This window comes from Mus caroli, unplaced genomic scaffold (assembly GCF_978045245.1).
Source record: "Mus caroli unplaced genomic scaffold, Mus_caroli_1 scaffold_12, whole genome shotgun sequence".
NCBI lineage: Eukaryota > Metazoa > Chordata > Mammalia > Rodentia > Muridae > Mus > Mus caroli.
The window spans coordinates 21,575,820-21,601,666 of record NW_028227267.1 but is presented as its reverse complement, the minus strand read 5'-3'; the positions used below and the strand labels follow the sequence as shown (position 1 = coordinate 21,601,666).

General features: G+C 42.7%; 1 pseudogene; it reads right to left on the bottom strand.

The window, feature by feature from the left end:
* Nucleotides 1–908: 908 nt before the first annotated feature.
* LOC110309673 (large ribosomal subunit protein uL18-like) lies at nt 909–8,861 on the bottom strand (annotated as a pseudogene).
* Between the last annotated feature and the right edge of the window lie 16,986 nt (nt 8,862–25,847).

Sequence of the window (25,847 nt, the reverse complement as noted above, 5' to 3'; positions counted from 1 at the left end):
ATTCATGGTTATATAGGACTTCTTTTCCACCAATGACCCTAAAGGAAAAAAGCATACATCTGGCCCAAAACTTTTTTTTTAAATGATGCATTCATGAAGAATGAGAAGACAAAAAATAATAACAATAATAAACTCCAGAGCCTGTCCTGAGAATAATGTTCTACCATCGGGATGTGTCATAAATATTAGCTGACCAAGAAAGATGTTTCCAGATTTGTCCTTTGTCGTTTGTTAGCCAGACAGATAATGAGCTCCCATAGGGGATTTTTCTTTCTCATTCAAACACGAACTACATATAACTTCCATACTTCTGTGGAAAAGAAGCCCATAAATCACACATTATTATTTCCTAGAAACTGGAACTGTACAAGGGAGAGCCCAACGGAATCCTTTGTTTCATGAGCTTGCAACTTTTTAATTAAATACCACTTTAAAGTCACACATACATGAGCCAAATGTTCTAGGCCCATTCAGCTTCAGAGTACAGTGCAGAACTTCCTTGCCCTGGCTGCTGTCAAAGAGGCACAATTCTTGCTTTTTTTTAATTTATTTTTTGCTCTAATATTTTTCCTCTGTCAACTTAGGTAGTATGAAAGCAGCTCACAGGACAGAAACTAGTTCTAAAGAGCTTTGGGTAGCCATGCTGTCCAAAGAGTCAGCCACAAACAGATTCTAAGGGAAGTGAAGAAGTAGTGGGAGAAGAAATGAGGGAAGAGAAGGGTAGAAATTAAGGCAGGGAGGGATAGCCCTAAGAGGGACAAACATAAGGCATTTAATCTGGTCACAGATAAAGAAAGTAGGACCTCCCGAGCTTTCCTTGTGTGATTCCACATGTTTTTTTCCTGCTTGGTCATTATATTTATTCATTTATTGTCTTTATTTTAAAAATATCTTCAAAGAAAATTGCTTTAGCTTTCAGCAGCCCATTCCTGTGCTCTGAGGAAGCTTGCCATCTTTGAGCAACTTGATCTTTCCTCTGGGCAAGACACATATTGGGACAGTCCTTCCTCTTTTACTCTTGTGCGCGCCCGACTGGCCAGGAAGAACGACGCTGCAACAGGATCCTTCCGCACACGTTTATTGGGAGAGCTTGATTGCAGAGGCAAAGTGACCCCAAGCCTAGAACTGGTGCTGCTTATATAGGCCTAGGAGAGGCGTTCTCTCTCATCTGATTGGTTAACTTGTCTCTCATCTGATTGGTTAACTTTGGTTAATTCTCAAAACCTCATCTTGGCAAAAGAACCTTTACTGCCTATGTATGTGTGGTGGCCAGCTGTAGCCAACTGCCACTCTGCAACTGCCACTCTGCAAGGGCTTCTCACATTTTACTTCACTTCTCTCTTGGGCTTATTCTCATAGACTGGATTCTATCGGATAGCAGCATGAGCTTTCTTATACATCTCCTCCATCGTGTCTGGAGTTACATTGCTCTTGAGTACTAAGAGAACTGTATCTTATATGCATCTTCATCTTCCTCCATTAGGTAGCACATGTAGCCTCGCTTCCGATGTACCTCTGCATTGAACTCCTTGCTTTCAGAGTCATAACCAGGCAATCATTTGGTATTATAAGGACAAGCCTCTATCCACATCCCCCTTCAGGGCCCCAAAAACTTTATTGCCAGTTGTAAATTGAACAAGACCTGCATCCAAATAGCAGGTAAAGGCACCAGGCTGACTGTCAATGCTTTCTACATTCTATTCCTCTCCAGTCACTTCTACCTGGCCTTCATAGATCTTGTCCATACCAAACCTATTCAGAAGCCTGTGGGCCAGCCACAGGCTAGTGCAATAGACTGCAGCATAACTTGTCAAGCCAACTTTCACACCACAGTTTGAAAGTTCATGTGCATATACTGTGCAGACTATCATATTCCCTTCTATACAGGCATATGCAATATGCATATGCATTGGTAGATAACTTCTTTGTTAATTACATGAACTATCATCTTATATTTGGGTGTGTTGTACTTCCTTTTATTCTGGATCACCAATCATTTCCATGCATAGTGGCCAGTTTTACCCTATTGCCACCTTCAAAATCTCACTTGGTGTCTTTAAAGGTAGGCCTTGTTCTTGACAACTTTCAAGAACCCTATCCTGTGGAAGAGGAACCCATAACCACCACTTCAAGCTGTACTGTGCAGGCTCCTTACATCCAGCTATGACCATATAACTACTTTATCCCTCCAGCATGTGGGCAGAAGTGCTCTAGGAACTGTCCCTAACACATACTGTTTTGCATTCTTGCTTATTCTCCCTTCACCAGTTGGCTAGCTGGAAAGGATCCACAGGCAATCCCTACGACTGTTGGAAGACCATGACATGTGGGGCAAGAGGAGCGGGGTCACCAGACAAAAACCTGGAGAAGTTAAGTGGATTCAGAAACCCTGGAAATTCTCATATCTGAGAACTGTAGATGGTTCATCTACATCTAACCTGGTTCTTGTCTTGGAGCACATGACCATGACACCTCACATGAGGATTGGGGCAGCTAGTCATGTAATACAGAGCACAGAGTTCTTCATGCGAATGAGGTATCTAGATGAGCTGGTCCTGAGGGCTTAGCCAATAAGCTTCCCTTCCCAGACATTCCTTCCTGCAAAAGGTATTTAATCTCTGGTCCACCCTGAGTAAGTTGTATGCACCATTTTTCCATGATGAATAAACAGTTTAGACAACTAAGGACTCTCTCTCTCATCAAGAACCTCCATGTGGGGAAGCCTTTGTCATACAGAAGTCTGCCTAAGTCTCCTGAAAAAGGTCCTCTACACTCAGGACACTCACCCCTGAGCTAAGCCAGATTTTCCCCTCTCCCAGGCCCCGGGTTCATCACTGGCCCATGGCCCCCATTCCCGACACCTCGAGTTCCGAGTGGTATCTGGGTTCCTTTCTTTACAAACTTTTGTAACAATCCTGTTCTATTGAAAATCCCAATCTCCAAAGTGAGCTTGGGCCTGCTCCTCTGGACAGCCATACTAACATCTACATTTATTCATTTACTTATATCAAAAGATAGAAAATGCTTTGGGCTTCATTGATGACATATTACAAGGACAATGTTATCTTTTTATTTTGTTTTATTTTTTATTAGATATTTTCTTAATTTACATTTCAAATGCTATCCTGAAAGTACCCTATACCCTCCCCCCTACCCCACCCCCGCCTTGCTCCCCTACCCACCCACTCCCACTTCTTGGCCCTGGCGTTCCCCTGTACTGAGGCATATAAAGTTTGCAAGACCAAGAGGCCTCCTTCCCAATGATGGCCAACTAGGCCATCTTTTGTTCCATATGAAGCTAGAGACACGAGCTCTGAGGGTACTGGTTAGTTCATATTGTTGTTCCACCTATAGGGTTGCAGACCCCATTCAAGGACAATGTTATCTTTCTCCTTATCTTTGGGGGGGGGACTGGAAGAAGCAATGCCTTTCCTAGGACACATAGGCCTCTTCTAGTCTCCCAGCATACAAGCCTTACAATCTAATCTGGAGGCTAGGCTTGCATTTTCAATGGAAAAGAAGTACAAGCTAGAAGGGAAGTACAGACACCAGCCAGGGTTGTGAGGCCAGAAGGCTCAGTTCATGTTTGATGGCTTGACACTCCCATGCTATGGGGTGAGGAAGGGCTCTAAGATGTCCATGAGAGAAGCCAAAGATGTGAACAGAAAGACTAAGCTTTGGGACATAAATGCCTATATATCCTGCTTCCTGTGTGGCAGCTACCTTATCAACCTGGTGACCAAGTGCTTTCCCATGTCCTGAAGGAGCTGCTGCAGAATACACGCAGGATCATGAGCCAACAGAACTACCTACTCTAGTACATCCATCAGGTCAGGACCATGCAGGGAACTGTGTGTAAGCAGTGCTGGGCCTCCAGGAAGTGGAAATGAGGATGCAGAAAGATGTCTACTGTGTGGGCATCTGGATAGGATGTAGTATGGTTTCAAACCGGGGACGGTGTACAGAAAACTGCCTCTAAGTTCCCCAGAATGGTGAAATTAAAAAAAAAAAAGACAAATTACAGAGATGATAAAAACAAGAGGGAAAAGGAGGACAATTATCCCAGAAGCAGTAAGCAGGTGAACACCTGACCAGAATGCAACAGTGGTGAACTATAGGGCCTGCTGCAAAAGTGGAACAGCTGCTTGCCCAGGCTGTGGTGGCATTTGAAGAAGTGTGGCACCAAGAAGCTCTGTGCCCTCTCCTCCAGGAAGGTAGCCTACAGACACCTCTCTAGGCTTTCTCTTTGATAAAGAGATGTTAAACAATGAATTTATGAAATTCCTAGGCAAATGGCTAGATTTGGAGGGCATCCTCCTGAGTGAGGTAACCCAATCACAAAAGAACTCACATGATATGTACTCACTGATAAGTGGATATTAGCCCAGAAACTTAGAATACCCAAGATACAATTTGCAAAACACATGAAACTCAAGAAGAATAAAGACCAAAGTGTGGACACTTCGCCTCTTCTTAGAATTGGGAACAAAACACCCATGGAAGGAGTTACAGAGACAAAGTTTGGAGCTGAGACAAAAGGATGGACCATCCAGAGACTGCTGCACCTGGGGATCCATCCCATAATCAGCCATCAAACACAGACACTATTGCATATGCCAGCAAGATTTTGCTCAAAGGACCCTGATAACTGTCCCGTATGAGGCTATGCCAGTGCCTGGCAAACACAGAAGTGGATGCTCACAGTCAGCTATTAGATGGAATACAGGGCCCCCAATGGAGGAGCTAGAGAAAGTACCCAAGGAGCTGAAGAGGTCTGCAACCCTATAGGTGGAGCAACAATATGGACTAACCAGTACCCCAGAGCTCGTGTCTCTAGCTGCACATGTAGCAGAAGATGGCCTAGTCATTCATCATTGGGAAGAGCAATGGTCTTGCAAACTTTATATGCCTCAGTACAGGGAAACACTAGGGCCAAGAAGCGGGAGTGGGTGGGTAGAAGAGCAAAGCAGGGGGAAGGGTATAGGGTACTTTCAGGATAGCATTTGAAATGGAAATGAAGAAAATACCTAATAAAAAATTGGAAAAAAAAAGACAGATGGTTCAAACCAACCTTATCTTGCCTACTCTTCCAGGAATATGCCAAGAAATGGCAGTGAGAGTTTTGAAATGCCCATCAGACAGCAAATCATAGCAGACTTAGTTACAGATCTGCATAAGGAACAACTCTATTCTTTAACTTTAAATTTTAGGAATGGGGGCTGGGTTGAATGAATGGTGCATTAATATGGTGCATAAGCCACCAACCAGAGTACACATGGAGGGACCCATGGCTCCAGCTGCATATATAGCAGAGGATGGCCTTGTCCAGCATCAAAGAGAGGGGAGGTCTTTGGTCCTCTGGAGGCTCAATGCCCCATTGTATGGGAACATTAGGGCAGTGAGGTGGGAGTGGGTTGGTGGGAGGGGATGAGATAGGGGTTTTCGGAGGGGAAACTAGGAAGGGAGATAACATTTGAAATGTAAAAAAAAAAAAAAGTGATGGATAACTGGTAGTAAGGCAAACCGGAAGACCCAGGGCTTATGGGTAGCTTGTGTGCAGATCTGGTGACAAAGCTGTGAACTACCAGCTCAGATACTTTAGGTTGTGGCTCTTGTGTGAAGGTTCAAATGACTAGCCAGAGTCAGCCTCGCCCCATCTGTGGTTCAATGCATTGCTTCAAAAGACTCTACAAGGTGTATGAAAAATTATTTGTGAGGTGGACTCATAGACACACACAGACATACATGTGACACACATAACACATACTTGTTCTCTCTCTCTCTCTCTCTCTCTCTCTCTCTCTCTCTCTCTCTCTCATTCAGGAGAGTCCACCATCAGTCTAGAAAGACCAATGTACTGCAGCAGACACAGGGGAGTGATGACTAAGAAATGTTAGCAAATAGTCTATACACCTGCACCAGCCACCTAGCCCACATTGCAGCTGGCACCTGTTGTGGCCCCACTGGAAGAAAGTCTCTATAGAGATGATCACTTTAAGGGATCTTGAGGGGAAACTCACTAGATAAACCCCTTCGTCTAAATTCAGTGACAAATGTCCTTTGTGAGTGTGACACAGAAGAAGACTTGAGTCACAGAGAAGGCTAAGGACTGACAGGGGAAGAGACTAGAGGGATCCAGCCCATGATTCTTTGGCAATCAAGAGGCAGGAGAGTCCACTTAGAGTCAGTGTCTCTAAAATCCACATGCTAGAAAGGAGCCCAACCACGGTGGCTGGTGCTGGGAGGCAGGGCCTGAGGCGACATGGAGGCCATGGGGACTGAAGCCTGCAAAGACTCTCTTCTGATCCCCAGCATGATGAGGCTTCTGTGCTTGCTTCATCTTCAAACTAGTTTCTGAAGTAATCCACACAGCTCCCCACTGGGTCATTAAACTAAAAATCTAACACCATCCCTGACGAACCCTCCACCCATTCTGTTAACTTTAACACTAGAAATAAAGCTTGAATTGCTTCCTGTAGATCTACCACATGGCCTAGGCATCTTTGCTTCCAGTGATCTCCACAGTTTCCTATGTGCAATTCTGCTTCCAGGTCTAACTTCTAAGCCCTGCTTCTTAGACTGCTGCTGAGGGCTACTACTGAAGTAGATTCTCTTGGCAGATCCATAAACTGCATGGCCTAGTACCATTGATTTCCAAAACCATCACAGCATACTCTACTTTGCAACGCTGTGTCACCAGGCTCTTGCACTGACCTTCTTGCTGCTGGTCTCAAAAGCATGCAACTCCTGGGCCAAATAAGGGTCTTCACTTGTTTTCTTTTAATTAATTTTCTGTATGGTTCTTTCCTATGACCTCCTTGGGTAAATTCAGATCCTTCACCTAACTAAACACCACCTCCTCCAAGGGAGTTCATTGCCCAACTTAGCTAATCATTTCTCTAACATGCATACCCTTTGTCTCTACCTTCCTCCAGAGCCTCAGATTTCATCATGGGTTCCCATCTGTGGGAGCTGCAGCATTCAGAAGAGGAAACAACCACATCTACAAGCATTTTCCACATCAGGATATGCTATATTGATCCTTTTGAGTTTGGGGGTATTGTTGTATATGCCTTTTATAGATAATCTCTAATAAGATCTATTTAACATGGAAATGTTATTTATCTCTTTACTGGGTGGGGATAGATAGATAGATAGATAGATAGATAGATAGATAGATAGATTCTTCATAGTGAAGCATTCTGAACTTCGTTCCTGGGAAGTTCATAAACATTCAGAATGAACATTCATGCACTGGGGTAGAATAGATGTCCGTGTTTGAACCATGGGACACTGTCTGCCCTTATTAAACCTGTTTGCCATCAGTTGTCTTATGTGGCACACCGCAAGGGCAAGAACCCGTAGGGTTTGCCCATTTCTATATCCAGCAGCAAAAGCTGACTGTTATTCCATAAGCACACTTTGGATGTGTGCAAAGACAGAGCCAGGAATCTGTCTTGTTTGTTGGGTGGCCTAGGTTCGTTTAGGGTACAGCCATCTCATGAGAGGACACCCAGAAAGATGAAACCATATCCCTAAATTCATATTCATTCCATGATCCCATAATTTCTAACAGAATGAGAAACAAAGGGCAATTGTGAAGAGCCTCGGGAGCAGTTCTCATTGCCTAAGATGAGGTTTGGCTGGTGTCAATCCCATTGTTTGTGCTTCCATTGAGGGAGGCCATCTCTTTCCCTGGACCTCGTGCACTCTTTGAAAATAACACTCACTAGGGGATGTTTCTTACGGAATACATTTTCTCTTAGGGAAAGTTCCAGATGACAGATCATAAATTTAGAAGGTCCTGGTCTCAGAAGGTGTTTTGAGGGATTTTGGTAAAATACAGAAGGGAAGTGTGCCTTTAAGACAACTATGGTGGGACAATCAAAGGGAGGAGACTGTGTATGAGAAAGGCTGATTTACTTATTAAAACACCTGTGTTCTCTGAACATCCGAGTCATACACTCTTGCATCAATGAAGAACCTATGACCCACCAGCCTACTTGAGCCATGGGTGGGCTGATTCTGAGGTTCCCTGAGTACAAAGGCAGCCCACCACCTGTAGGCAGGAAGTCCAGTGGATCAGGATGTGATCTGTCCCAATATCTCTTCTTTTACTTTCTCTTTGCACTTACTCTAGAACCTGACATTGCTAATGCCCAGGCTGACCCATGAAACCCTCCTGTCTTGAATAAAGTAAGCCCATTGAAGGCAAGAACAAAGGGCAGTCATATAGTTTGGGTATCGGTGGGAATCTTTCTCCAGATGACTTCTGGTTCAATCAGCTCACTAGTGAAGGCCAAGATCTGATATGGCTTGCTTTGAATGCTAGGGGGTTACATGGGAATGGTTCGATTTATCCTACTTGTTAGCCTTTCTTCCTGCTTGTTATCAGGGGCTCCTCTATCTATTCACATTCTGTGTGAGATGTTCAGGACAGTTCTTAAACTTAAACACTCGAAATATTTGTGAAGGTGTTATCAAGAGGTATGCTCTAGTCACCATTTCACCTGTACCTTAGACTCCATTTCTAGGAATAAAACCACTCATTTTTAAAGGGCTTCATTTTTTCATAGGCAATATGTAGACTGATATATCTCCACCAGATAAATACATTCTGAGCCACCTGTAGCCACGGCCTGAAGGTGTTCCTTGGTCTCTTGGAAGTGTATCCCATCAAGACAGAGTATTATGAGTCTCCCCTAACAAGCTCTAAAAGATGAAGCTACACACAGCTGAGTATACAATCCCTGGACCAGAGCCCAGTGAAGTCACTACCTTGGGGGCCCAGGACTGTCATCACTGTCCTCACAAGTCCATGCTTCTGGACTCTCATAGTAGACTCCACACACCTGCAACATCTGGCTTGTGGCTAAGCACTTTGACTACAACAGACCAGAACCACATTCAGCTTGCCATGGGCAAGTGTACTGAGTCTCTTTGGAGCTCAAGTCTTTTGACTCTGAAATGGGAATGACCACAATTTGATCCCAATGTGTCCAATCATAAACTTGATATGCATACACTCTGCCTGGGATACTCTTAAGATCCAGGTTCAGACACAACAGGTCTCACATGATACAAAGATCACATAGTTCTCGCAAGCATCAGGTGATCTAAAGACCACAGGAGGAGCAGCAAGGTCAAAGGGTCATGGCATAATAAATCAGATGTAGGGAATAAAAATAGATAATTAATAAGCATTGCAAAGCAAAATATTATCAGTAGAGTCACTTTGTTTGAAACTCAGAAAATTATCATGAATGGGGTTTGAATCCAATTGCTTCTAGCCCTGAGTTCCTTTAGGCAAGCTATACCAACCCACCTGAAGCCTCTTTGAACCCTTCCCATGAGCCCGGGTGTAACTACAGAAGTCAAGGGCACAGTGGGGAGATATTTTATTACCCATGTATTTATGTATGGGTTTTGGGGTTTTTAAACTGGCAATTAAAACCTTGTAAATTTGTATTATCAACAAAATAAATGTAGACGGGTTAGTTACTCATTGCTAATAAATTTGATCATTCATTTATAAAACGAATGTTCACCCAAGAATCACAGAGCACTCTATAAATATCGCTTCACTAAGCCGCAAACCACCTTGACAAGGAAGGCATACAGCACCCCTGAGGGGTTAAACAAACCCTCCTGGCTGGGGGGCGGGCGCCTGAATTCCAGCCCCCTGGTCCCCTCCCTAGTCCAGTTCAGCTTCAGCCCCAGGGGCCAAGGCTTGGAAGCATGATATCCGTTTGGAAGCATTTCAAATCAGCCCGCCTGGAGGCCCAGTCCTCACATCGCCCCAGGAACCTGTCTGCAGGAGCTTGGGAAACCATCTTTCTCTGCTTGTGAGGTAGGGGAGTTGCTCCCCTCCCTCTCTTGACCGTGCAGCTCAGCTACTGCTGAGGAACGCACTTCAGAGCTGAGTGTCCAGCTGTGTAACTAAGGCCAGGCAGTGAAGGGAAGGAGACAGACGGAGATACCTCTGCCTTCCCAGACACGGTCAGCTTCAGGCCTTACCCTGCTTCGACTCCTCCTCTCTTCTCTCCTGTAAATGACATTCAGGCAAGCATTTATCTTGAGTTCCTGTGCCTTCACAGAGCAGAGCATTATTGGTGGCTGTGGAGACCACAGGCCTCCTGTTCCCTAGCGGTGAGCTGGCATTACTGCAGGCAAGGGCATCTGGGGCAGTGGGGGATTTGAGAAGGTGGGTGAGAAGGCCCTGTCCTGGGTGGGAGCGAGTCACTCGAGCAGTGATCACTGAGCACATGGTGAGTCCCAGATGGCAGCATCAGGTCAGTGTCAGACTCCATTGTGCACTCTAGTATGCTTAAGCAATGAAAGTAGGAGCTCCTGTGACCCATCATGCTCACACATATGCACACACATATACACATACATACAGGCTCACACACACATACATACACATACATACACACAGGCTCTCACACACACTCATATACACACATGTACACATACATGCATACACACAGGCTCATGTACACATACACACACTCATACACACATGCACACACATATATAGAATATATATATACACACACACATGCATAAACACAGACATATACACCCAGACACACGCATACACATACATGCATACACACACACACAAACATACACACATACACACACATAAAAACATACAGACTCACACACACATACACACAGGCTCACGCACACACGCATATACACACATGCATGTACACATGTATACACACATACATAAAACATACATATACACACACATACACATGCATGCATAAACACAGGCATACACCCCTAGACACACACATACATGCATATACACACACAAACACACATATACACACACTCATACATGTATACAGGCACACATACAAACTCATGCATGAATTTACACACTCATACACACATATACACATACACATGCATATACTCACACAGCCAAACACACATGCATATACGTGCACATCACACAGAGCCACACATACCACAGCACAACATGCACAAACATGCCTACCAGCATCTATACACATGTCAACATGCATGGACTTACATACAACTTTGCACCCATCTCCCCCATCCACACATATACAAAGGTATATATGCTCACACAATCAGATGCATGCCTCATCCACATTTCCTACCACTCATGGTCCCAGATATCACTGAGCACACTTTGTATGTGTGCTTGTACATGCATTGTACAAAAGAAACCCATAGTACTTCAGCTTATATTAAAACTTAAATGCTGATTCTAATGTCACATCTAAATAAGCATTTTAAGGACAAATCATGCAAACTCTATCTCTCAGCATTTTAGAGGAGGGAGATAGAGGGGTAGTCTGCTTTTGAGAGTTAGTTCCCTAAGCAGAAAGGAAGGTCCTTGCAGGTAGGTGACTGGCCATCTAACCCTAATGGTTATTGGGTTGTACTTTTTCCCAAATTCCTTTCCAGACTATCTTCCTGACTGAAACACCTTCCCTTTCTGTCTTAGTTAGAATTACTATTGCTATAATGAAACAGCATTGCCCAAAAGCAACTTGGGGAGAAAAGGGTTTAATTTGCTCACAGTTCCATATAACAGTTTATCACCAAAACAGTGAGGGTAGGAACCTGATGGCAGGAGCTGATGTAGAGGCCATGGAGGGGTGATACTTACTGGCTTTCTCGCCTTGGCTTGCTCAGATTGCTTTCTTATAGAATCTAGGACCACAACCCCTAGGGCCTCCCACATCAATCACTAATTAAGAAAATGCCATACAGACTGGCCTACTACCTGATCTTATGAAGATATGTTCTCAGTTGAGGCTCCCTCCTCTCTGATGACTCCAGCATGTGTCAAGTTGACATAAAACTAGCCAGCACACTTTCCCATCCTCCTAACCAGCAGTTATCAATCCTGCCCTTGCTGGGGAAAGGAACTAAAATCCCCACTTCCATAAGTATTAACAAAAGGGCGACTTGCAGCATCCCCAGCCATGGTCCACTGAGCAACCATACACCAGTGACCGTAGAATTGTCTAAGTGCAAGGAATACCAGTGTGTACTTTTGTTTGCAGGTTAAAAGTTATCATCTTTTGCTATTCTTGGCTACCTACTGACCTCTTTAAAACTGATGGCTGCATTGATGTTATTACTTGTTCAACCTCAGAAAGGGCAGGACTCCTCTTCCCTTATACACTTTATTGCGTTCTGAAAGATGAGCTATAAAGCCACCTTGAGATGAGCTGCTCTGTTCTGTACACTGCCTTGGGATGAGCAACACAGAATCACAGACTTTCTTATAATCAAAAGCACAAAGCATGTGGGATGTTCAGCTTGCTACAATAGATTGTCAAAGATGAGGGGATCTATGAGTTCCTAGTACCTTCAGTTTTTCTGTAGGCTGGAATTGATTCATCTCCACAGAAATCATCCACACAGTCACAACGTTAGCTACCTGCTGCAGGAGGGTTCTTTCCTAAGGGGACCAATGTCTACTGTCAGAAATGCCACAGCCTGCTTTATGGATCTGAATTTAGCCATACTCCCCTACCTCCATCTCTTCTTCGTCATGCTGTGGATTGAATGTAGGGTGTCTTAGTCAGGGTTTATATTCCTGCACAAACATCATTACCAAGAAGCATGTTGGGGAGGAAAGGGTTTATTTAGTTTACAATTCCATACTGATGTTCATCACCAAGGAAGTCAGAACTGGAACTCAAACAGATCAGGAAGCAGGAGCTGATGCAGAGGCCATGGAGGGATGTTCTTTACTGGCTTGCTTCCCCTGGCTTGCTCAGCCTGCTCTCTTATCGAACCCAAGAACTACCAGCCCAGGGATGATATGACCCACAAGGGGCCCTCCCCCCTTGATCACTCATTGTGAAAATGCCCCACAGCTGGATCTCGTGGAGGCATCTCCTCAACTGAAGCTCCTTTCTCTGTGATAACTCCAGCCTGTGTCAAGTTGACATCCAAAACCAGCCAGTACAATTGACCCCTTGCTAACTTGATACACAAACACATCACTAGTAAGCCTCAACCCTTAGTTCTTATTCATCCCCAAGATCTTAAATAACTTTAAAAGTCCCTCAGTCTTTACATATTAAAAGTTCAATCATTTAAAAATATCCAATATCTTTTAAAATCCAAAGTCTTTTTACAATTAAAAGTCTCTTAACTGTGGGATCCACTAAAATATTTTCCTCCTTCAAGAGAGAAAATATCAGGGCACAGTCACAATCAAAAGCAAAAATTAAACTCCAACTGTCCAGTGTCTGGGATCCAACTCACGGTCTTCTGGGCTCCTCTAAGGGCTTGGGTCACTTCTCCAGCCATGCCCTTTGTAGTACACATGTTGTCTTCTATGCTCCAGCTGCCTGTAGTCCACTGCTGCTTCTGTTCTTGGTGGTCATCTCATGGTCCTGGCATCTCCGAAACACTGCTGTCTTTCACTGTAACTTGGCTTCAACAATAGCCTCTCATAGGCTCTCTTCATGATGCCAAGCTTAAACTCCTTTGCATGACCTCTTCAGTTCTGGGCCATCAATTGCAACTGAGGCTGCACCTTCACCAGTGGCCTTCTATGGCCTCTCACAGTGATGAGCCTCAGCTGCTCTGCATGACCCCTTCATGCCTTCAAAACCATACCACCTGGGTAACTCTTACACATTACCAAGTCCAGCCACAGCACAAGGTACAACCTTGGCTATCTCTGGAACACAGCCTCTGTGCTCTCAGAAAACACTTCCCAGAAGATGTCACCTCAATGATGCTGGTCCCTTCTTAATCACTTCTAATTTCTTAGCTCCAGCTAACCAACATCACTAGTCTCACTAATGTAAAGTGTTTACTTTAGTAGTTCTGGTATCTTGTTAATCACAGCTGATTCTTCAGCCCCAGCTAACCAGAACTACAGAATCTTCACAATCAAAGTAACAATGGCCCTGAAAAGAGTCTTTAATTTTCCCTCTGAAATTTCACAAGCCCGACCTCCATCTTCTGCACTGTTCTCAACACAACATCCCACAGAGCTCTTAACATTGAATGGATCTTGTACCTCAAAGTTCCAAAGTCCTTCCATAGTCCTCCCCAAAACACGGTCAGGTTGTCACAGGAATACCCCATTATGCTGGTACCAATTTCTGTCTTAGTTAGGGTTTTACTGCTGTGAACAGACACCATGACAAAGGCAAGTCTTATAAACAACAACAACAACAACATTTAATTGGGGCTAGCTTACAGGTTCAGAGGTTCAGTCCATTATCATCAAGGTGGAAGCATGACAGCATCCAGGCTGTCATGGCACAGGCAGAGCTGGGAGTTCTCCATCTTCATCCAAAGGCTGCTAGTGGAAGACTGACTTCCAGGCAACTGGTGTGAGAGCCTTAAGCCCACACCCACAATGACACACCTACTCCAACCAGGTCACACCTATTCCAACAAGTCCACACCTCCAAATGGTGCCACTCCCTGGTCCAAGAATATACAAACCAATCACATAGTGCCTTGCCTATTTCAGACAAACCTTCTACCACTGAGCTATATTCCCATCCTACCCTTCATTTTAAATTAATCAAGCCCTTAACATAGTTTAATGATGAAAGAATAAAGATTCCCATAGCCTCATTTTTTATACAGCAAATGTCTGTTGGGTTTTGTGTGTGTGTGTGTGTGTGTGTGTGTGTTTTCATTTAGTATTCAGTATAAATTTGTCCAGAAGATGTTCACTGCTACCGCTTATTAAGGTGGGTTGAAACTTGGTATCTTCTTTGTGTAAGTCAATAAATGCTGGAGGTGGGAGGTGACTAGTCAACCTTTCCTACTCAAGTCTTTCTGCCTCTGGAATTTAACTCCAAGGTTTCCTCCATTGAGTCAATCCACCTACACACCCCAAACTCTCATTTTGAAGGCATCTTCAGTGTCTCTCAGTCTTTACATCTCAAATGGCTCTTTTGCAAGCTGTTATTGATGGCCCCCACAGAAGACTAAGACATGGCAAATTCCAAGTGCTCTTTCATTCAGTTTACAAAAACAGGGCAAATCAGACTCGTACTCAACTGTCAAATATCTAGTATGTTCCTATATACATAACCACTACCATAATCTAATTCTAGAACAACTCCATTGGCCAGTAGTGAAACACCAACACTGAACACACACTACCAATCACTGCATATCACTTGCTTCCAAACCCTACACAACTACCATCCTAAGGTCTATCTCTACAAACTTGTCTATTCTGGACAGTTCCTATGGACTGAATGACATAATCCTCTCCATCCTGTGTCTGGCTTTCTTTCACATTGTGTTCTTTTCCAGATTCCATGGTATGGGTTAGCACACATTGCCTACCCATTTATTGACTGCTATCCATTTAGTTTGTGTGTATGTTCTGGCCAGTCACACTTCAGTGAATATCTATGCATGTCTGCATGTTTTCAGGTCTTTCCAATACTTAGAAGTAGAATTCCTGGGTAACATAGTGAGTGATTCTTTGCTTAAGATTTGGAAGCTGTCAAGGCATTTCCAAAGAAGCTTCACCATGTTTTTTGTTTTTCATTTTAATTCTCAGAAGCAGGGCAAGAGTGTTTCATTCTGGCAAATCTTCACAGTACTCAGAACCCTCCACCTTTCATGATCAGGGATTGAAAGGGGACATCTTTATTTTTAATTATGTCTATCTGGAGTATGTACAGGAGAGCTGGTGACCATGGTGGCCAGATGCAGTGAACGCCCCTCAAGTTGGAGTCACAGGTAATTGGGAGCCACCCAACGTGGTCCTGGGAATGAAACTAAGAACAGAACATGATGCTCTTCACTACTGAGCCTCTACAATCACATTGGCCTCTACAATCAAGCCTGAATTCTCAGTTTGGATCTTTGTTTCAGAGAATAAATATGAGCATTTCACTAACTTTCTTTAACATTCTTTCCCACTCTGAAGAACTTCATTGACCCTGACTGCTAGTTCATGGGACCAGGAGGGCTGGGTTTTTCCTCTCAGTGCTGTGCTGGGCAAACAGCACCACTTTGCTGGATCACTGTCCCACCTTAGGGACCACATGAAGAAAACATAGATGCTGTCTGTATCACAGCATCACAATGAAATGGGACATATGCATAAACCAATCTAGCAGCTCCTGCAGACCACAGAGGGCAATCTGGAAAGTTTCCTGGCTCACTTGTAGCTCTGTCATAGGGTGCCTGTACAAGTGCCACCAAAGGGAAAAGATGTCTTGGATGACTTTGTAAATCTTTCATGTGTGTGTGAGTATAATTATGCACACACATATGCACATGTCAAGCATGTGAAGTACGTAACTCAAATCAGATGCCTCGCCTTTTATCTCCTTGATTAGTTGGTCTCTGAGGAAGTCATGAGCAGTTTTCATGCTGACTACCTCATAACTCATCTTTCTGTCCATATTTCTGTGGTAACTTCCCAGCGCCCTCCCAGATAATGTTCCCCTAAGTGTTCTTTCTGCTCTCTTCCCAAGACCCACATTGCCTAACAACAATTTCTCAAAATTCCAAGAGTAAAATGATGTGGGTATGTCTTAAGTGAGCTATGTCAGATACATGACTGGATACATTCCTGTCTTTCTACATGATCCAAATTTATTGGATAAACAATATGGTCTCCAGATCCACCAACTTCATTGTCTTTAATTCACTAAACACTCGTGGATTCAGTGGGTATCTTTGGGCATTGTCAAACACAGGTTCTTTCATACTCATCTTAATAACTAATATCACCTCTCAGATTACATCTTATGATGGACCATTTAGAGACTGCCGTATCCAGGGATCCATCCCATAATCAGCTTCTAAACGCTGACACCATTGCATACACTAGCAAGATTTTGCTGAAAGGACCCAAATATAGCTGTCTCTTGTGAGACGATGCCGGGGCCTAGCAAACACAGGAGTGGATGTTCACAGTCAGCTATTGGATGTATCACAGGGCTCCCAATGGAGAAGCTAGAGAAAGTACCCAAGGAGCTAAAGGGATCTGCAACCCTATTGTTGGAACAACATGATGTACTAACCAGAACCCCGGAGCTCTTGTCTCTAGCTGCATATGTATCGAAAGATGGCCTAGTCGGCCATCAATGGAAAGAGAGGCCCATTGGACTTGCAAACTTTATATGCCCCAATATAGGGGAATGCCAGGGCCAAAAGAATGGGAATGGGTGGGTAGGGAAGTGGGGGGCGCTATGGGGGACTTTTGGGATAGCATTGGAAATGTAATTGAGGAAAATATGTAATAAAAATATTAAAAATCAAAAAAAAGATTACATCTTATACTTCACTCAATAATATACAGATTATAGAATGGCAAAGAAAGAAAGGGTTCTATTTAAGTTACAGGCAGATAGCTGACTAAGACTCATGAAGCATCTCTGTGGTGGACTAGATAAGGGACTCATCTTCATCAATTGTAGGCCTAGGTAGCAGGCACTTTGGAATGTCAATATGGAGTGGACTAAGTTATAGACTAGAGAAACTGAGCTGGAAGCCTTGGGTCAGAGGTCTTTCACTGTGGCAATTTCCTGGACAAGGTTTATGACAAATGACCAAATGTTGGCCGAATGTGCCTGCCACATCTCCGTCTTGGTATGCTCCTTCTTGTATAATCCCAGATAAGAGTCCTCTCTAGTATGATTAATAATAAAGAGTTTGGTGTCCTTAGTATGATTTTTGTATAATCATGTGACCACATGTTCCTGCTCTAATTGACAAGTTCATAGGTGGTAATATTTTACTTGAGTGAATAAAATAATTTATCATTCTGTACCTTGTGGTTTATAGCAGACACATCAATGACTTACTTTCACAAAGAAGATACACTTTACACCTCAGCATTTGCACTCAAAGGTGAAGTCAACTGTCCTCTCAGCCTCATCCTGAAGGCTACTGTTCTACAGAGTAGAAGAAACCGCATCAAGCAGGGGATAGCTAGATTCCCACAGGGTACTGAGGATTAGGGAGCTATGCAACATCTGTGAATAGAAGCTTCAGAGACATACAGTCCTAATCTCAATCTCAGCAACACTATTTCCCAGTTCATGAACTTGAAGAGGTAATTGAATTGTGAGCCTTAATGGTCCTGTCTATAAACTAGACAGACTGAGGGTAGTTTCTACCCTGGGAGGCTTTAAGGATTCAATGGGTCAAGGCATTTTAACAACTATGAAGAGCTGAAGATAGCAGCCTAACAAGCCAGTTCTCCTGGATCCAAGAAGACAACCCCTGCAACAGCCCTGCTGGCCTCCCTTGCGTCTTGCTAAACCTGTCTCTGGGAAGCAGGTTTGTCAGCTCCTTCAGCCCTCACAATGCGGTTGTGGCATACTGGCCAGTACTGCTTGACAGCTGAAGGCACAAAGAGATGAGGCAGCCACCCCCCAGAAGTCACCAGAGACTGGTAGTTCTCCAAATGTGCCTCCATTGTGGGCATCTGGTCTGATGACAAAGTAGGTCACAAAACAAAGAGACATGCCACAATAGGGCCTATTTGTCCCACATCCCTTCCCGTGGCCTCCCAGAAGTGCCCCACAGCATCAACCTCACTCTGGGTGGCTACTGTGGCTCTTCCTTTATGTCTGGGAAAGGAGGGTGTTCCATAGGATCCAGCTGCCAGGCCCCTGAAGTTGTGCTTCTGCAGCTCCTATGTGACAGCACAGCCTTTACTGGTGTCCTTGTTCCACTAACAGTCAGAAATACCAGGAATGACTCTGGGACAGGAGGCTAAGTAGAACTTAAAAACTTGCACAATGAACCGGTGCTATTGGTGCCCATTGATGAGATGTGAGAGTCTGGAAAATCAGCACTGGTTGATTTGAACCTCACCTTCTTGGTTTTGTATTTTATTAATTTTATTTTTAGAAAATATAGTAGTACACAAATATACCCCCCTATTTAAATAAAAGTCAGTTAAATAAAAGCTAAAATTAATAATCGGTAAGAATAGCTGTCTATTGTTACCCTGCCTCAACTCTGAGCCTATGTCCTTTTCCTTCAAGTCCTAACTGGTCAAAGTTCCTCCCAAGTTTTCTCTTTTGTATTTCAGGGAATAGATGTATTTAAGTATGGATCATTTGAAAAAATAGGGTTTTTTTCATACAGCTGGTTTGCAAGTGTGTCCATTTCTTGCAAAAATACTTCCTTGCTTTATCTACTTACTGGAAGACTTAGAAAATCCGATCCAAGGCCAGGCCTACGTAAGGACATAGCTCCTATAGGCTGCTGCTGTACTTCCCATGCTATAGAGCTACCAGTATCCATCAAGCCTCACTCTTTTGATGAACACTTGGTTTCCCTGGGGGAAGATTCTAAAATGGTCACTAATGATCCCTACCTCCTGGTATTTGTGCCCAGTGTAATCCTTGCCCTCTCAACATGGGATAGCTCAATGATTTACTTCTAGTCGTCCAAATAAAGCAAAGGGATGAGATGCCACACCTGGGCTGGTAAAGTAACTCAGTGAGCACTTACCTAGGCCCTGGGTCCTATCATGACAAAAAGAGAGAAAGGTCTGGCAAGATGGCGCAGTAGGTAACGATGCTTGGCACTAAGTCTAATAATAACCTGGATTTGATCCCCTGGGTGGAACAAGAGAACTAATTTCCACAAGTTGTCTTCTGGCTTGCACACATGCACAATGACACATCTATACATACACAAACATACAAACATACATACATACAAACATACAAACATATATACATACATACATACATACATATTTGGAAAAAAGGAAAGAGAATGAGGGAAGGAATAGGGAGAAGTAAATCCATCACATGGGAAAGATTCTAAGTCGCCTCTTGTTAGTGCGTTCTTCCTTGTGGATTATAGCGAATCTGACATGATAACTGTTGGAGAGTCTTAAAGGAAAGCTAAAAGCCGCTTCTCTCTGACAGTTTACAATAACCACAGCCTGCCAACAGCCCTGTGAGTCTGGATGTGTGTCCTCCACTAGTGTGTCCTCAGGCTAGTCCCCAGATCCAGCCAGCACGTCATGGACACTTAGGAGAAATGGACACAGAGGATACAGACAAGCTATGCCTGGGTTCCCAGAATAAATTGAGATTCTAGAGTAGTGATCTTTTAGGCTGCCAAGTTTATGTAGATTTTATATATAAATTACATAAAATCAATACAGATGTTAATTGCATTGGGTCACAGTGCTAAGATAACTGCTCCTTGCAATGAGTGCTGTGTTCTGGAGTCCTTTCCTAGACCTGAGTCTGTCAAGTCATTGGGTAAGGATATATAACACAGTAGGATTTACCAATGGTACTCTAAAACATGCCAATCATGCAACAGTGTAGGAAGGTCCCTATGTCTCTCTTTGATCCAAAGGAAATTAATAATTTAAAGAGTAGCAGGAGTAAAACCAATAACATAGTCAATTGGTTGAATTTGCCTGATAAGTAGGATAATCTTTAATAATAATAATAATAATAATATCATCATCATCTTCATCATCACCTACTTGCCATTTTTTCTCTTCTTGTAAGATCTGCTTTTGTCTGCTGTTTCTTTTAATCCCATCTCAAGTCAATAGCTGGAAAGATAGATGAATGAATGTTAATTCTGCACCACACAGGATCTACCCTCTTGGTAATGCAACATTGACATGCCAAATATCACCTGATTTCTCCACTGTGAAGTCCCCTCCTTTCACCCTTATGACTACTGTATGAAGTAAGTCAATCATTCTACTACTCATTAAAATACCCACCGAGATTTAGTACCAGTGAATATCCGAAGCCTGGTTGTGGTGGCTATAAAATGGTGGTCCCTGGATGCTCACCAGTCCATAGTCATCCTTTTGTAGTAAAACACCCTCTTTCCCTCATATATTTATTAAGTAGATACACTTAGATTTCTGTGTTCTCATGGTTCATAACTCATCTCTTCCCTTTATCACTGTGGTGCCCACATTTTATCATTTTAGATAATTGAGTCTTTCCAAGTTGACTCTTATCTTCTCATCCCTGCCCTTACCTCTTCCTCCCTTTCTGCTTCTTTCCCTTCCTTCATCACTTCTTTACTTTCTGGAACAATAACAAAAAAAAAAGTTCTAAGATATGGGCAGGGTTGGAGAGATGGCTCAGTTAGCAATGTCCTTGCTGAGCAAGCACAAAGACCTGATTTTTCAATCCACAATCCCAGCCTGCTTATAAAAAGCTGAGTGCATCTGGGTATACCTATTAATTCTAAAGCGGGGGCTGTGGAGAAGGATGCATCTCTAGTGCTTGTTGGCCAGAGATGTTGAAGAATAAGGGATCCCAATTTCATTGAATGATCTTGTCTCAAAAAATAGGGTGAAGAACTGATTGAAGAAGACACCTGACATATTCCTCTAGTTATTCTTCACATACATGTGCATCCACCTACACATATATACTATATCACAAGAGAACATATACATGGGAAAACACAACACATTCCAGGATCAGGATGAGGAATGTTGATTCTATTTAATAAACAAAGGTATTTGAGACCAAATTCTTGGACCAGATATATCCATTAAATTGGAACATTTTAAGTGCACACTGAGTCGGTATCTACCAGAAAACAAACAAACAAGCAAACAAACAAACAGTCTTTCCTTCACCTGTGAAGTCCCTAACTGTGCTTGTGTTAAGTCAGTCTCTTGTACCTGACACACACACTCTCCAGAATACTGTGTTTGTTTGTTCTAGAATTTTCTTTAGTTCCCTCAGCAAAGGATCACAGTTTCTTTTTCTGTACTTATCACTTAGTTAATGACAGCTAGCTGCATGTCCTGGAAAGAGTTAAACATGTTCCCTAAGACCATCCTGACTTCCCATCTGTAAAGCCCCCATTCCCACCATGTTTGATAGTTTATCAACCTAAGTATCTGTCAAATGTCTGCATTTTGGGACATCTACACAGCTAACACTCTGTATCTCTCTTAGTGAATTCTCTAGCCTCCTGGCTTCTATGTCTGTAGGGGACCATTATAATGCCTTCTCCCTGATGTCACTGACACCATCTGAAGGAATGACAATTGGCATGAGGTTGCCTGATTGCACATTCCAGGTCTCCTGCTTGCCTTTCTCCATGGATACAGGCAGTGAAGAACACATGATTCTCCACCTAGCAGCCTACTCCTTTTGCTGGAATGCTTACCCCTCTCACCTAGTGCTTGGCTACATCGTCAATGCTTCCAACAACTTCTATGATGAACTCTAAACTGCTGTGGTCTCTGGAGCTCTGGGTCACTCTTCTTGGTAGCACTTTCCATAGTTGTACCAACTCCTTTGTATTTTGTGATATTTGGATCTTGGTCTCCATGATTAGAATAGACTGCAGCATACTCTCAGAACTGTATTTGTGGCATATTTATTAAGGTAGGAACTCAATGGACAGCCATTGAAAGTGTAAATGTGCCACTTAGCAGGTGTCATAAAGCAATATGATAATTCATGGCCTAGACACAGTATAGCATAGTATATATAAAAAGTACTCTGGGGACCTATCCCAAAACTTCTATGGATGTCTGAAATTGCAGGTAAAATTGAACATGGTTTTTATATACATATCTACCTATAATGAAGCTCAGAGTATAAATCAGGAAGAAAATAGCAATAACAAAGTAGCCTGATTGTAGCTGAACACTATGCTACAGTCATGTGATGATGTTCTCTCTCAGTGTTAATCTATATATTATGTTCAAAAATTATAGCAAGCGCAGCATATTACTTTCTTATTTAGATGGAGAACATTCACTCTTTTATTTTAACAACTCCCTTTATTGCTTCTTTTTGGCATGTCTAAACTACCAACCCAGCCCTGAAACACCCTGGTAGTTAATGCAGCAATCAGGGTGGCTGCTGAGTGACTAGCTGGAAGGTTGCATATACAGTATGTATATACTCTCGACAAAGGGATGGGTCTTATCCCCGGGTAGGATCCCAAGAGACTCAATGCATTATCAATATGACACATTATCTCAAAATTTGTGGACTGCTTACTTCTGAGAGTTTTCCTTTAATATTTTCAGACAGCAGACTGTGGGTAATCAAAAGCATGGGGAACAAGACTGCAGGGAAGGAGAGGTGAAGGTAAGGCGTTGCTGCCTGAGAAAGCAAACTGCAACCCCCATCCTTCTATTTATCATTGACTGCTCTGAGCTTTTCTTTATGTGCCTGATTTTCCCACCACTCAAAAGAATATGCCTCTAAGGTAAAGACTAAGTCAAACTCCTGTCTCTCCCACATCTAGTGCAATAGCATCTGCCTTACTAAGGGGATTGCTAGTCCAAAATTTCTCAAATAGGCTACGCTAACTGGCTCAAGGGTCCACCTGTATATACCTTCCTAGCAGTGAGATTACAAATGTACATCTGCACATGAGGATTTTTTTAATGTGGGTTATAAGGATGGAATTCAGGTCCTTGTGCTTGCAAGGCAAGTACTCTACTGACTGAGCTATCCTCAGCCAATCCTACAATGCTTAAAAAAGCTAATTATTAGCTGTGTGATAGATATTTCCTTCAACTGTTTTTCACTTGTCATTCAAGACATAGCTAATTATTTGCAGTCATTTAGTCAAAGCTTAATTAGATCATGCCATAATGTAACCTTCTTCCTAGTTAGATTGATTTCTTAAATATATACATATATATTTATACTGTAATATATCAAATATAATATACAATGTACATATTACATGTTATATTATATGGTATATATTATATAAAATATAATGTGCATATTATATAACACACAAATATATTGATATATTCATATGTGGCTATGGGCATTTTATCTAAATATATATATTATATTTATATTAATATATATTGCAGCCATTTTTCAATTCTTCAATATCCTGGAAATTGTTGACTCTCTGACTTCTTATAAAGTACAACCCATGTCACCCTTGCTTAACAAAAACTCTCATTGGCATTGGGGCCACTCAGTCATAGTGGTCATTCAGCTCTGTGACATGCAGAGTAGCTGAGTTCCTTGTTCCAACTGAGTCACTTTGCCTGAAAAGGTCCAGTGCTCTGTAATGACTATGGTATACACAGGATGGTTCCCATAGGTTTTCTCCTGAGGATGATTCTCGTGTATCTGAGTGAGAAAAATCAAAGATGGCAGTCATCTGTTCAGAATTCAGCTCCTAGCTAGGAAGTCTTTGGCATTTTCCATTTCAGTTTTATTGGTATGAATCTTATCTGGAAAACCGAATCATGCTTACAATTCCTTACATCCCAGAACATAATTCTTTTTCTTCAAAAGCAGGCAGGACAGTGTCTAGGGCTTTCTCTGAATGCCTCCTTCAAGCCAAACGTCCTTTTCCTTCGAGCCAGAATTGAGCATTTGCACTTGTCATTGACTCTGAGTGAAAATGAAAAAGATCCAGCCTTCCAACTGGCTCTTCTCTGATCGCCTTAATTCATGGGAAGCCAAAGAGGAAAAATTGGTAGGTTCAACACTGTTGGACAAGGGTAAACAGAATCATATCACATTAACTGTAATTTATAGCATTTCAACACATTGCTGCCTGCGCCAAAGCCAGCAACAATCCACCACCATTGGAAAAGGGGGAGAAGAGGGTGAGGCTGGGGGCTCAAGTAGAGAACCCAAATTTCTATTTTTTACGCCAGAGTTTAAGAATTGGAGCCCCATCAACACTTTCTTGAATGTTTTGCTCATTCATACTGTAAAAATAAATATCACAAAATATTTTCTGGGCTCAGCCTAGTATGTTGCTAAAAGCAGAGCCAGCCAGCTTCCAAACATACTCACCGAGGCTCGCTTCACAAGCACGGACATTTTGAGGCTGGCAGGCAGCCACTAGAGGGGTTATTGAAATTCAATTCAAAATGATGGACTCTGCATGAAAATGCCCATTTATGAGCACTCCAAAGGGCCCAGGCTTTTACAGGAAGATGACAGCAATGACAGCTTCTAGGGGTGCCTGGAGATGATTAGCCCCCTAAACACACACTCTGAGAGCTTTGTTGGAGAGTCTTCTAAAGACTAAGACTGTTTGAATGCATATGGAAACTTCTCCATAGATGAGGCTGCTTATTACAGGCTGAGAAAACAAACACAGGCACAGGCGGGGGACAGGGTGGAATTTGTAGATAAAATACCCCATAGCAGGGTCTAAATCATGGACCCCCAACCAGCATACTCACACCAGAGACTGGACTGAAAGGACCATTTCCTAGCCTGGGGGGCATCTTCACACACTCAGGGGTAGAACATTGGGAAACTATGTTCTTTCTGGAGCAGCCCCAGAAACACTATTAATATAATATTTTTACTCACAGATGACCTAAGAACAGCTTTTATGGCTAAAACTATGCCTATATGTTGAATATATAAATCAACAACTCCAAAAGCATTGTGCTTCTTTAAAAACTATCTTTTTCTCTCGGGAAGTTATCATATCCCTTGCTTCCTTTCCAGTGGTTGAACAACTATCCTCTGAAGCAACAGGAAGCTGAAATACAAGTGCTCAGTGATTTCTGAGTTCTTCTAGAAAATGCATCGCCTTCCATTTACTCTGTGTGTGAGGCAGGCAGTGCCAGGATTTGTAAAACAGTAAACCAATGGCAAAGGTGTGGCTGAGAATTTAACAAAAGTCACCCAGTATTGTTTCATCTTGGGTTTAGGGTTTAAAAAGTTTTAGAACTAGTGACTGTTTCTGGCTATCTTAGGTCCACTTATATTGGACAGCAACATGGGTAGAAGCAAAGTTTGTGAATTATTGGCATCACCCATTCTGACATTGCTTAGAATATATGCTTTGGATCCCATCGAACAAGAGGACCTTGTCTTCAGCATTAGCCAAGATAAGTATTGATTAATATTCAT